Source organism: Amborella trichopoda, chromosome 9 (genome assembly GCF_054954075.1).
Source record: "Amborella trichopoda isolate Santa Cruz 75 chromosome 9, AtrichopodaSantaCruz75HAP2 v2.0, whole genome shotgun sequence".
Taxonomy (NCBI): domain Eukaryota; kingdom Viridiplantae; phylum Streptophyta; class Magnoliopsida; order Amborellales; family Amborellaceae; genus Amborella; species Amborella trichopoda.
This window is the reverse complement of record NC_142344.1, coordinates 49013509-49028266: the sequence shown is the minus strand read 5'-3', so window position 1 is coordinate 49028266 and position 14758 is coordinate 49013509. Positions and strand designations below refer to the sequence as shown.

Sequence of the window (14758 nt, the reverse complement as noted above, 5' to 3'; positions counted from 1 at the left end):
GTTTTTGGAGTAGTTCAGTGGTAGGAATAGAACTTGGGATGTAGCATTGCTTGACATCAACTAATAACCACTCCCATTGTGCTTTTCATGTTTGAATACACCCAAGAAAATGAGTTCAAGTGATATTTTGCTTCTTTTCTATCTATAAAATTTATGATACGAAAACCATACAAAGAGACCATTTACTTTTAGTACAAAGAAGTCATAATCGTTTTTGTCCGTCAGATTTCAAGTTGGGTAGTTGTAATAAATAAAAAATAAAAAATTCTCAAACTTTATGAGACATCCCAAAATATCCAATTTGGCATGTAATAGCCAGTAGCATTATTGACGTCCTTGTACCAAAGATAACTGGCTCATTGTACATAATACCTTTATGATATGAATACTCTTTAGATACTTAACTTAATCTTTCTTTCGTGGTAGGTCGATGATTACTTGTTAATCCAAATCCATTAATATTTCCCAGCTAATAGGTTCCATAAACACTTGGTTTTATCTTAGTATAATTTGATCCTCAACTCTTAGATTTCAAATATAATAATTAATAATAATTGTGACTTCCTTGTATCAAAAGTCAATTCATACATTATGTCACTACAATGCACTATTTCAGGTTCCATATTTACATTATGCAGGATGTCACTTTTAGTTTAGTGATATAACTTCAAGAAAATCTCAAACCAATGAATAACCAAAAAAAGTCATATCCTAAATATAAAAATATAAGGGAATCATCATATTAAAGGAAATAACAAAACTCTACTTATCTTTGTTTACGGATGAAACTTGGGAGAGAAAGAACAATGTTTCTTCCAGCTCAGTTTATTGGAAACAAAATCAATAAAAAATAATTGAAAAGGTTCATGTTATATTATCAATGTTATCAAATTCACTTCGCTTCCTTCAGATTTTAAGCATAGGCCGAAGCGAAGAGAAGTGTGGTGCCATCGCTCCGGTCAAATTCAGGCCACTTCAGGCTAGTCGGCCTACTTTTGTCTGCTTCGACCGAACCTTCGTGTTGCTTCTGTCAAAAAAGAAATACCTATAAAAAAATATTTTTTATTTTTTATTTTTTTATATATAAATATCTAATTTATTTATATTAATTTTTTAAAAAAAAGTCTTAAGTCTTCCCTTAATCGGCCCAAATACCGAAATACTTCATTTTCTCACCAAACCACAAAAAACCTCTAAAACGAATATGACAACATTGCATATTACATGTGACAAAACTTTGGCGTAACAACTTTCCATCATAGTCCGACTATACTAGCTAGACATTCGTCACATGGTCAAAGAGAAGAATAGAGAAACTTTAGAAAACAAAGAAAAAGGTTTTAGAAAGCGTCTAAAAAAAAAAAAACCTGTTATGCAAACAAATGAAAGAAAATGAAAAGAAAAAAAAGAAAAGATGTGAGAGTACTTGATAAGCTGAGCACACAGGTCTAACACCAAGAGTTGAGGTTTAAATGGGGGCCATTGTTTTGATCGTATAAGCTAGAGAAGATTGTGTTTGGAGTTGGAATAAGATTTAAAAGTACTAAGCCAAGGTACGCTCGTCTGAGCTCCACCTAATGGTACATCGTACGTACGGTTTTGAGGTTTTGTTTTTTTTTTTAAATAAAGTATATCATTTGGATAAGAGTCTTATACTCATAATAAGACTGAAATTAAAATCATTATGTTGTAACACCCAACACCTTGAACACCTATGCCTTCAGTCCATTCCTAGGTTTTAAGGATTTTGGTGAGTTTAAGGTCTTGCAAGAGTTGGGTCGAGGTTTACTAGAATTATAAGATATCTTAGAAGGTCTATAGTTAGGGTTATGTTTGCCTCGAAGGTTTGCCTAAAGGATTAGTGTAATTACGAAAGTTGGCTTTTTAGGGCTAACTAATTAACGTTTCCTAATGATGGGGATCCTATGGTAGTTTAGATGTTACTTGAGGCATATGGAGCACAGGATATGGTGCACCATCGGCTAATACTATGTCACTGGCACGATGCAAACTATAGTTACCGGAGCGCCCAACTAGGATGGCGCTCCCTCTCCAGAACTTAGCTCATGCGTTTCATGACCGGGATCTCGAACGAAACTCAATTTAAATTTTTCAGAAGCTGGCTCATATTTATAGGATTCTCGATCCCATGCACAAAGGATCTCGATCCCACTGTCCCACAGAACGCGTTCCTTAAATTGTAGATCTCGTTTCATAATAAATTAGATCCCTACATTCTCGAAACTTCATCTTTACATTCTCGGAACTTCCTAAAAGAACCTATTTAAATAATATTAACTTTTAAAATAAAATAATTATATTTTAACCCAAATTTTCATACAAGTGGAGTTCTACGATGGGAGCATAGACTAATCATGCATGGAACGCGATCCTTCCTTGAATGGAGCTCTATCCTTTCCAAATAGGAACATGGTTATTCATAGATGGGGGCGCTATCATGCTGTCGATGGAACCGCAAGCAATCTTAATGAATATAGGAATACAATCCCATTTGACATGGAACGCGTACCTATTAAATAAAGATCTAGATTTCGATGTATTGAGAACACACTATCTGTTCATACGAGATCTCGATCCGCTACTTTTACCCTCACCAAAACTCACTTTTCGAACTTCGTAGCTTTGGCAGCCATCAATCCAACGCTCCCGCTCCCTAAAGCAGGAGTTGTTCCCGCTCTCTAAACCGGAAGTTGTTCCCTCTCTCTAAATCAGGAGTTGTTCCCGCTCCCGGTAACTATGGTTCAAACTAGGAATGGAGTCCTTGGAAGGGAACAAAATTACGTTTTAGGTCTAGGATAGTTCTGGGGAAGTGATTAGGACTGACTGGCCCTATGGTTTAGGTTTACGGGCTCCAAGCAAGCCCTTTAGCCAATGTAGGATATCAAGCTGGTAACTGTGTTTTCTACTAAAGTCAGCCGTAAACCAATAAATATATGAAAATTCTAGCCCAAGATATTAATACACATAAAAGAAATTTCCAATTGAATCTAAAGGGATAAAATAAAGGAATCGGTTAGTTTTCAGCTGTTCAAAAAGGGAACAGAGCAGTTCGGAAGTTCAAAAATGGCAAAACTCACTTCAATACAAAGGAAAAAAAAAAGAAGGGGATATTCTTTTAGTGGTAGTATACCCTATACCGCAATTATACGCTGTGGCTTTCATTCTCACTGACACCTTTAAAAACTACTAACTAATTTAAAAAAGGGGGATTTCATTCAAACTGACATCCTCAAAAACTACTAACTAATTTAAATCAGTAAGGGTCGTCTTCCCTATTGAATTACCCAAAAAAAACAAAAAAACCTTATTAGAGAATGTCGTCTTAAACCATGGCATACAACCTCCTCCAAGCTAAATATATGCATTCTGTGGCAGTATAAGAATTCCACTCCCAAACCATGGCATAAAGCCGAGAGGAAGTCTTAGACGAGGGAGAGAAGCTGAGTTCGTGGTGGTAGTACACCCCATATCTCAGTTGCACGTTGTGGCTTTTACTCATAGCTTCAAAAACCACTAACTAATTCAAAAACGACTAGGGGCCTATTATCCCTACTTACTTACTTAAAAATAAAATAAATAATAATAATAAAAGACTTTGAAGAGAATCTCGTCTTCAAACCCTCATATATTGGCTAGTGTTTGTGATCTAGCCATTCCTCCAATGGTCTATTGCAGATCAACAGTGAGAAACTCCCTCTCCAGTCCAATCTCCACCGTCCATCTACAAAGAAGGCCAGACCTGAAAATGACAGCACGTTGAACCACAGTAGGAGGACCATCCGCTAGTGTATAAAATATTGCAACGTACACTGACGGTCCACAAACAATGGGTACTTGCTCAAACCAAATTGCTCTGCTGCTCTTGCATGTCATCTCTCCCTCTTTTGCCTATGAGATCAAGGAAGCCACAGTGAACCAAATTCAAGAAGCCTTCAAGCGCCAGGAGCTCACATCAAGAGACCTTGTCGTGTTCTATCTCTGAGAAATTAACGCGCTCAACCTGCTTCTACGTGCAATGCTCGAGGTGAACCCGGATGCGTTGGACCAAGCAGACAGGGCTGACAAAGAGAGAGAGGCCACACATGGAGAGTGCGCCAAAGGGTTACATGGGATACCGGTGCTGTTAAACGGTAACATAGCAACACGAGACCAGCTCAACACCACGGCTGGATCACTTGCGTTGCTTGGCTCGGTTCGGTGGTGCCGCGAGATGCGGGCATGGTCAGGAGGCTGAGGAGGGCGGGTGTTATCGTTCTGGGGAAGGAGAGCCTTAGTGAATGGGCACATTTTAGGACGTTTAAGGCCCCTAATGGGTAGAGCAAATGGTTTGGAAATCCCCTCACGCATTAGACTCGCTAGGATCATTGACCCCACTGAGGGTTTGGATGGGGCGAGTCCGATTGCCTTACCCAGTCCAGTCCTAATCAAAACATACACGCAATTTATGCCTTCTTTTAGGAGTAAGCTTTTTATGCTTCCCGTACTGCATAAAATTTATATAATTCGCCTATTCAACTCTCCATTATGAAAAGATAGCTGAGATCACCCCAATCACAATGTCACGCCGCTGCACTAATTTATTTTTGGTCTTTTTTATACAAAATATTTTTGACACCAAATTATGTGCGTCCACTCTTGTTTTAAACTCGCATTGGTAAAAATATAAAACAAATATTTGTGACAAAATAAAGTTACCAAAATGCTTTTGAAAGTTTCAATAAGTATTTTGATCATTATATTTTATCAAAAAAAATTTAACATTATTTTTAGATGTAGCCATTGAGACGATGACTCGTACCAAATTTCATATTCATGCAATTTGTAACAAAAATTAAAAATAAAATACTTTGAAGCTTCGTACTAAATCAAACAGTCCGAAAGGAAGGGAATATATATCTTTTATACTATAAAGGAGGGTAAGAATAGAAGCCTTTCCCATGTAAGTAGCTTGGTTTTTTGTTAAGGCATCTAGTAACGCCCAATCGGCTCCAAGTGAATCAAGTGGGTTTGAGCCCCGAGATTTCTCTAATCATTACTTAGTGCATTTTTTAGTTCGTTGTGATTTAATATGTGGGAAATTTACATAAAAATCTCATTTTATAATTGAAGTTTAGAATAGGCTCATATATTTTGTATTTCACTCAAGTCCAATTTTTAAAAGCGAACATCATATTTAAGGTTTATTTTTTTTCTACACACCAGGTTAAGCTGAAATTTTGTGCGTTCATGCTAGTAAAAAATACAAAAATAAAAATAAAAATAAAATGACTAAATTACCACTAAACCTTGTAGAGACATTTTGGTCCTTTTATAGTTATTTAATTATTTTTAAAAAATTTTCAAATATGTCATGGTAAGATTATGGACACCCACCAATATTTGAGCTTTCTGATGTTAAATAATAATAATAATAATAATACAATATGCACTATGAAAAGTGGTACTTGAGTTTAAAATATAAAGTTATAAGCTATATGGATGTATTTAAATTTTAAAATAAAATGGAACCTTTCTTTAAATTTCTTATCAATTTATTATTATTTTTTAACTAATGTTTCTTACTTTATTAAATAAATACTCAAAGGACATTACATGAGAGGAAACACTAAGAGCAGGCAAAGAGGCCTCTCCTTTAGCCAGAGAGTCGACCAAGGAGTTCGCCTCACAATAGACATGACAGAATGTGACTGAAAAAGCAGCCACCAGGTCCATAATTTGCAACCAGGAAGACTTTAGCTCTTAAGGAATACACTACTTCTTCTTGCACCATTTAATAGCATTCAAAGAATCCCCTTTAATGATGCAATTACCCCCCAATTTCTAGCAAAAAAAAATTTAATCTCTTGCAACAATACCAATAACTTTGCTTGGTTAGTGGTGGCTACACTAATATGACCAGCATATTATAAGATAATATCTCCATAACAGTCACGCATCACACCCCCAACATCAGCCAAACCTATATTACCTAGAGAGCTCCCATAGAGATTTAACTTAAGACCCCTTCTGGTGCCACCCAAATACACCTTGATCTCATCTTAACTCTATACATCAAAAATAGGTTTGGCAAATTCAACAAAATATCAGGTTGTGAAATACCCCAACCCTCCTTAGTAACCGAGAACCAAGATCAAATAGACAACAATAAAGGTTACTTCCATGAAACCAATAATTTGATGAATGCTTAAGTGACTCTCAAATTTTCATTTCAAAAGAATGATCTTTGAGTACCTCATTTGTAAAGGGAGTTAATGTTACATATATTGCCACTGGAGCATGCCATACTCACTCTTGTGAAAAGATATGTTGCCTACAAAGGAGCATATTGCCCATTTGCTCCCTCGGATAAAACTCAAGCTAAGAGTTTTTTTATGACCCCAAAATTTTGGGTACTAAGATCGTGAACATAGTTATCCTCCAAAATAGAAAGGAAAATTCAAATTGCACATACTACATGCTTGAGAAATACAAAGTTTGAAGATTGATTAGCCACCATCCAATTTTTAGAGGGGCAAGGTCTAAGTGTTGAAGAACCCAAAATCCTTTTTTTTTTTTTTTTTAATAATTTTCAGGTGATTTCAATTTTTTAAAACCCGGTAGGTCAGTTCATAATCGCCTGATCCGACCCATGAATCAGTGGGCCGTCCAAGTTCTCTAATTATCAGGAATCGGTTTTGTCAGAGAACTGACCGATCCGGCCCCATATTGTGTTTTTTATTATTTTCTTATTTTATTATTTTTATTTTTTATCAATTTTAAATTTTTTTATTGGGCGTTTCTCTCAGCCATATCGCTGATTTGAATTGCCGATTTGTTGACCTAGAACAGTATCTCAAATGGATGGTTCACCCTTTCGGTCCGGGTTTTTAAATGTTGGGTGATTCTTAAGTCGATTTTCATATCAAAACTCCATCTCAAGTTTATGGCGATAAGAATTAATGCACAGCATGTTCCGGTAGGAGCATGTTCAGGTAGGAGATGCTAAATGCGCTCTTTTACTTTCTCCCTTGCCTCTACCATGCACATATCTCATTCTCACATGCCCACATACATAATGTTTTTTTTCCAAAGAAACGTTTGTCCGTTACTTGCCATTATGCTCTTTAGTTTACGATTTTATCCACAAGTGATACGTCTAACGCGTCCATGTCTTTTTGCAAAAGAATATAGGATGACCTCTTTTCAGCAACATCATATACTCCTGTTGGAGCACATCGTACTTTAGGCCCTGTTTGTTAGCTAGGAGAAGATAACATATTTTGTGAGGCACTACATTTTCCCCTGTTTGGGAATAGAGAAAAATGGCGCTAGAAAATGAGGAAATGCAAGATCCCCCTTATCCCTTATTTATTTCTCGAATTTTACGATCTCTCTCCCCTCTAGATCTCTCTATGCGTAAGATCTAGCCTGAGCTCCATCCGATTTTCACAAATAAATACCAAACGAGGGTTTTCAACTTTATGCCTGAGTTTTCTACTTTTACGTTTTTCTCATGTCTGTAATTTCTTAAATATTCTTCAGAAAAATAGCTTTCTCAGTTACTAAACATACCCTTACTCTATCGTATCAGATCATCTTAGAGTAATATTATTATATTACAAATTTTGAAAATATAACCTTTTCAACCCAGTTTTGAAAAAAGAAAAACACTATACAGGTGTACTATTATAGCCCTAAATTATAGGGATATATGATAAAAACATATATCATATCTATGATAAAAAGTAGTATACTTGGATTGAAGAGAGAATGTCTAATTTTGGGATTATGAAATTTAAGTCTCTTGGAACTTAATTTGACTTATAAGTAATTATCTCATTATTCTAAATTGGATCCTATTATTTTAGGAAAAAGTTTATATAGAGCCAAGGCTCTAAACATCAAATTAGAGCCCACATCAAAAATTTTACTAGAAGAGGTTGTTTTGATGCCCAAATATCGTTAAATCGATCCTCTCGAATCAAGATGCATGGACGCAAGAAAAAAATGGATTTCAAGTTTTGGAAAGTGTACATCTTGTAATGCATTTTAGGACCACCAATTTTCAAGATTTTCAAGTTTTCATAGATCTATTCTATCTACACTATTTTTGAAGCTTTAAATTTTATAATTAAAGATGAAAATATATTTTAACGCTATCATAAAGATTTCCAGTATTGAAACCACATTTTTCGAAATTATTTGAAGGTGCACTTTACTTTGATTGTTTAGAGCCTCGTGCTCGGTACAACTGCACCCATTATTTTTAAACAAGAAAATTGTCATTAGTGGGTCCTTGGCTAGCGGGACTAAAAGAAGTTAAAATTCTCATTAATTACTACGCCCAATGAAAATAATTTTTTGGAATACCGAAGAACAAATTGAGATTTTTATAAGTATCACGGATTTAACATTTTGACACAGGTCATTCCTATATAGGCACACAGAGTTGAAAAAACGGATCAGCGGCGCAAATCATCCACCCCCAATCCCAATCTGGATCGGCTGGATCGCTATCCGAATCATTCCGGATCATTTAGATCGGTGCTCCAAAAAAATTAAAAAATTAAAATTAAAATTAAAATAGGGGTCTATGGGGTGGGGATTTAGGCGGGGACCAAAAAAAACATTAGATTAGCTTAAAGAAAGAATGAAAAACAATGGAAAGGGAAGTTTTGTAGGGGAACTAAGTCGGGACTTATACCATTCTAGAACCAGTTCAGTCCGAACTGATTCCACATATGAATCGACAACCCAAATCGGAAATTGCTAGGATTTAAAACACTACAGGCATATGTTAACCCTCGAGATCCAAAGGGCAGACATGCATACACAATATTTCATTTTTAATAACATTTTACAAATTCTTATCAATTGAAATTTGCAAACAGGTTCACCTCACCGAGACATAACAAAAAATATAAAATATATAATATAATACATCGAAAAGAAGTTCACCAAAATGCTTCCACCCAATGTTTAATAGTTCAATCTATGGGGTTGGCTCACAACTATTTTCAACTCGATTGGGATTGATCTTCGCTTGTTTCATAAATGAGCTATGGGGCTTGGCTTGTCGTGCCTCAAACATAGCTCCTTCCAAGCTGAATTGAGCCAACTTGCTTTATGAAAATGTATATAATGAGATCACTTACTTTTGATACAAGGAGGTCACAATTATCATTGTTAGATTTGAAATTGAATGGTTGAGGTTGTGCTATTGTTAGGTACAAAGTCCAAAACAAAATTTATCAAATATTGTGACACTTTTATTCATTGGGTTTCACATACAATGGCTAAAATTGATTGTAACCTCGACATAGCAAAAATAGATGGCTTCCTAATATAAAATCCCTTTATTCATTGAGGACCTATAGTGCCAATATGCTTGCTCTACCCATTGATACTAATGGTTCAAGCACTAAACTCTCTTTTTTGCAGAACCCATATGTCCTATCTGCTGACCCATGTGGATCAAGTAGTGGGTCAGCTGTGGGTGTGGCCACTAACCTAGCAACTGTAACCTTGGGAACCGAAACAGACGGCTCCATCATTTGCCCTTCAACTGCCAATGCAGTGGTCAGAATCAAGCCCACTGTTGGTCTTACTAGTAGAGCTGGTGTTATCCCTGTTTCTCCAAGACAAGACAACATAAGGTAGATTTTCTAGTTTGAAGTAACAATTTCCCAGCACTAGTGGCTAGCATTCCATAAGTTTTATTTTTTAGTTGAATAATGCTCTCAATCTATGTATATATAATTTATAGGATCATTTCCACCATCACCAGCATATTTCACTAATGAAGAAACGATATTTACTGCAAAAAGGTTTGAGCAATTCATAAAATTAACGTGGAGAAATTTGGCAGGCCAATATGTAGGACAGTATCAGATGCAGTATACGTGTTAGACGAGATTGTCGGTTTTGATCGGAGAGACAGGAAGGCAAATAGGACAGCATTAAAGTTCATACCAGCAGGAGGTTATAAGTGATTCCTCAAAGCAAATGGTCTTAAAGGGAAAAGATTGGGGTTTGTAAATTTTTCGATTTCCCCGAGAGATCGGTGGAAGCTCAGACATTTGAAGTTCATTACGAAACACTAAGGTATTCATCAAATTGACCTGTCTGCCCAATGAGTTATGATTAAGGGGTTTAGTAGTCGGAACCTGAACTTCAAAATCCTTGTAATGAATAAAAAACATTCTTTGAATTAAAAACCTGCTAATTAATAATATGATTATTCTCTATACTCTATGAAAAATAATAATATGATGGCATATAAATGTAAGCTACGAAAATCACATGTGAATTATTTCTGAAGTTATTAGCATAACTTTTTTGGTGGCAGGTGCTTTTAACACAACTTTCTACACCCAAAGTTGTAAGTATGAACAAAAATATAAGTCTTAGAAATTCAAATAATTATTTATAAGGAAATTTTTATTTCTTGGAAAAATTAAATTTGAAAGGACAGAAAAGAAAGTTTTCCTTTTTCTTACTTTATTTGATGTGTTGTATGTCCCATTTTTTATACATCTTATAATTCGAAAGAAAATTCTACCATTATCTTCAGGATTCATAAAAAAATTTGATAAAATTTTGTGATGGCTGTCTACCTAATACAATCTATCTCCTTTACCCGGGCTTGGGATGGGATAAGAGAAAGTTTAAGATCCTCACACCACTTAGCCCAAAAAAAAAAAAACGATGTACCATTTTTCATAAATCATTTCAAGGTAAACCAAAGCTTCAAAAAACTAATTAAGAATTACCTCATTGAAAAAAAACACAGCTATGTTGAGTATATGTGAATTAATTGTCACCCAGGCAACATGGAGCTGTTTTGCTCGACAACATTGAGATACCACATATTGATGTCATTTTAGACCCTACAAAGAGTGGGGAAGAGTTAGCACTTGTATATGAATTCAAGAAGGCACTCAATGCTTACTTATCAGAGCTGGTAACTTCTCCAGTTAGTTCATTGGCAGATGTGATCACTTTCAATCAATTGCATTCGAAAGAGGTCTCTCTTTGTTACTTCCTCCCTTACTTTGTTGGAACTTTAATGCAGTTCATTTGGTGAAGGTAAAATGTTAAGGGAAAGCTTTCTATGTTCTCCCTACAAAATAGAAGTTCTATCCTCCCCCTTATCCAACCGTCTATTTTTTAATGGAGGGTTAATATTGCCCGAATCACAATGTCATGTCTCTACATTGTTTTATTTTTAAATTTTTTTTATATACTGTTTTGACACCAAATTTTGGATGTCCATTCCTCTATTAAATTCGCACGAAATAAAAATATAAAAAAAAAATATTTTCAATAAAATAAAATGACCAAAATACCTTGAAAATTTCAAGGGGTATTTTGGTCATTATTTTTTATTGAAAAGTTATTGTTAATATTTTTTATAGATGTGCTCCAATGAGAAGATGGCACGAACCAAATTTCATATTCAAAATATTTGTATTAAAAAAGCTAAAAATAAAATACTTTGAGACATCGGATCTAAGATCAAACAGTAGGTGGCTCTCTTGATAAAAAATGGACGGCTGGATGGTAGGGGTAGGATAGAACTTCTATATTGTAGGGGGAACATAGAAAGTTTTCCCTAATGTTAAATGTGTGCTAGCTACTAGAAATTAACTGGTTATTACAATTATTACTACTATCTACTACAACTACTGTTACTGCTACTGCTACTACTACTGCTTGAGGTACAACTACTGCTACTGCTTGAGCTACAACTACTGCTACTGCTTGAGGTACAACAACTGCTACTGCTTGAGCTACAACTATTGATACTGCTACTGCTACTGCTACTACTGCTTGAGCTACTGTTACTGTTGTTGTTGCTGCTGTTACTACTACTGCTACTGCTTCTTCTGCTGCTACTGCTGCTGCTATTGCCGCTACTGCTACTGCCGCTACTGCTACTGCTGCTACTGCTGCTGCCACTACTGCTTGAGAAAAACTTTCTTTATGTTATTACAAATTACAAACTTGAGAATAACTTTCTTTATGTTTATCAAAATTAAAATGTAAAAAGCAATAGCTAGCTTAGTCCTTTTAATCTTATGTCCATTATCAATTCGTTGCTAATTTCTTCCGATTTGACTTGTTTAGATTTTGAAGCTATTTTCAGGCAAAAGACAATTTTCCTTTCAAATTTGTGTTGCCAATTTTCGTTTCGGCCTAAATAAATCTTATTATTGGGAAAGTCTTTCTATAGCAGGATGCTTTAAAATCTCTTGGTAAATTCATTTTATCAAATAATATCAGAGTTCTTATAAGTGACGGATCTTATTTTGATGAAATAAAGATAAGTTCAATTTAGAGGAGATAAGTTGTTACTAACGTAGCAAGTATGGAGGAAACCGAAAAAAATAAACTTTGCAATTTTAAGAACAAATTCATAGGAGATAAGTTGTCACTTAGGTAGCAATTAGGGAGGAAACCAAAACAATAAGGGTGTGGTTTCTATAAGGTTGCAACCTTAAACAATCCAATTAAGGTGTATCTCTAAATTTTATCACAACAGGTAATTTTGGTATAAAAATTTATTAAGATTATCTTAAAAAAAAATTTGTATCTAATTATAAAGCTTTAAACTCCAAAAATGATTACAATCAGGTAGATCTATAAACATTTGAAAATCTTGAAACTAGATGATCTAGATCATGTGCTGCAAAAAGTTCTTTTTTTTTTTCATATTCTTACATCTTGGTATCGAGATGATCAATTAGAGGGTTTTTCACATTAAAACAGCTTTTTCCGATGGATTTTTGAGGTGCATATGTAATTCTATATTTTAAGGTTGCAACCTTATATAAACTTTTTCCAAAAATTAAACTTTGAAATGTGAAGAACAAATTTAGAATACTTATAAAAGTGGCTTCCTAGTGGGTAATTATTCATTTTATCAATTGATGTCGCCTTTCAAAATTGATGGTTGCAAAACTTAATACTTATAGCCGCGGCAATGGGTGGCCCGGCCCTAAACAAGTAGGGCCTGGGCCACAAACTATGGCCCAAGGGCTCTGCTAGGGCCAGTGCCAGCTCAGTTCGGCCCAATCCAGCAGATTTTTTTCTTGTTATTCTTTTGTACTTTCCTCATTTGCGTTTGGTCCAGCTGACACTCACAAGGCCAGGACCAGGCCTTGGCCGGCCCTATGGGAACAGGGACAAGGGCTGGGCCAGGCCTGTTGCCATCCTTACCCTATACAATTCTGGGACACGGCTTTATTACAGCCCTTTATATCTCTTCAATATTTCTGTTATTATGCATATGAGATAAGGGGAGAGAAGAAAGACATATACTGTTGAAATAAAGAACACTTGCTTCTAAATAAATAGAGATGACCTTGGTTTAATTATGTGCAATAACATGAACATGCTAAATAAAGATTGACCTCTGTATCCATCTCCTCGTGATTCACTTATCTTGGGTTGGAATTTCAGATGAAATTTGCCATTTGTACGCATTCAAAACATTAAAATTCAAAAAAATGAGCATTATCAGATTGAAGACGTGTTAGAAGATCAGAATTCTAACTTATGCAACTGAAATGGCTGATTGGCACAGGAAAGAATAAAAGAGTATGGACAAGAGATTTTCATAGAGGCCGAAAATTTGAACAAGACTGACATTATGAAAGCGAAACTTGCAGTATCCAATCTAGCAGAGCTATCAAGAAATGGTATTGAGAAGGTGATGAAGGAGAAGAAAGTAGATGCTATTCTGGCTCCTGCTAATACTCCAGTTTATACCATATTAGCAATTGGAGGTTATCCTGGGATCACTTTGCCTGCTGGCTATGAGGAGAAAGGTGTGCCATTAGGGATTTGTTTTGGTGGGCTAAGTGGCTCGGAGCCGAAGTTGATCGAGATCGCCTATTCTTTTGGGCAAGCAACACAAATTAGAAACCCCTCCCCCCCCCCAACTTTAAATTTTGATGCAGTGGTATGACGGCCTGTAAAAATACTTCTGTGGATGTATTTTCACATGAAAAAACTCTCTAATGTGATGAAAAAACTCTCTAATGTGATTAGATATGAGGGTTTTTTCCACACCAATTGGTCCAAACGCCTTTTTTTCACGGCAATTGATTGCCAATTAATGTCACCTAATGATATGAGGGAGTTTTTTCATTAAATACAACTCCTCAATTTTCTATCTTTTAGCTTAATAAATTTGAGCTTGGTTGCGAGTCATGTAATTGAGCCACTAAATAGACTGGCATGCCAAACTTCAATGTGGATTTCCCTTTATGGTCTCATCGTTGTTTATTTGTAATTTGTAAGAACCTTAATGAAAGGTGCCCTCGCATAATGTAAAAAAAATTACTCATTAGTTTTTAAAGTAATAATAACTTAAAAGACTATTAAAACTAGTGCTGGAAAACTCAAATCGGAACGGTTAAGTAGACATGGTGCCGGAAGAGGTTCAACCTTCTTAATCGGTAAACCAGCTGGTGCAGCCGGCCTAACCGAGCAAGTCCCGGGTGGTCAAAAAAGTGTTAAAAAAATACAAAATAAATCTAATAAAATATGAGAATATATTTTAATGATGGTTAAATAAAGCACATCTAAATGAAATTGAAAATTAATGAAAACAAAGATCTTAAAGACAATTTGTCACCAGGAGTATTTTTGAAATATTTCAAAACAGATGGGAACATATAAAAATAAGTATTGATAGTTAAAAAAAATTTCAATCTTTGTCAAAATGATGAAAAATATTACAAATAAAATC

At 35.3% G+C, this 14758-nt stretch overlaps 1 pseudogene; it reads left to right on the top strand.

Annotated features, from left to right (window-relative positions):
- The first annotated feature begins 3847 nt into the window (after positions 1–3847).
- Positions 3848–13972, top strand: LOC18441754 (putative amidase At4g34880; annotated as a pseudogene).
- The last annotated feature ends 786 nt before the right edge of the window (positions 13973–14758 follow it).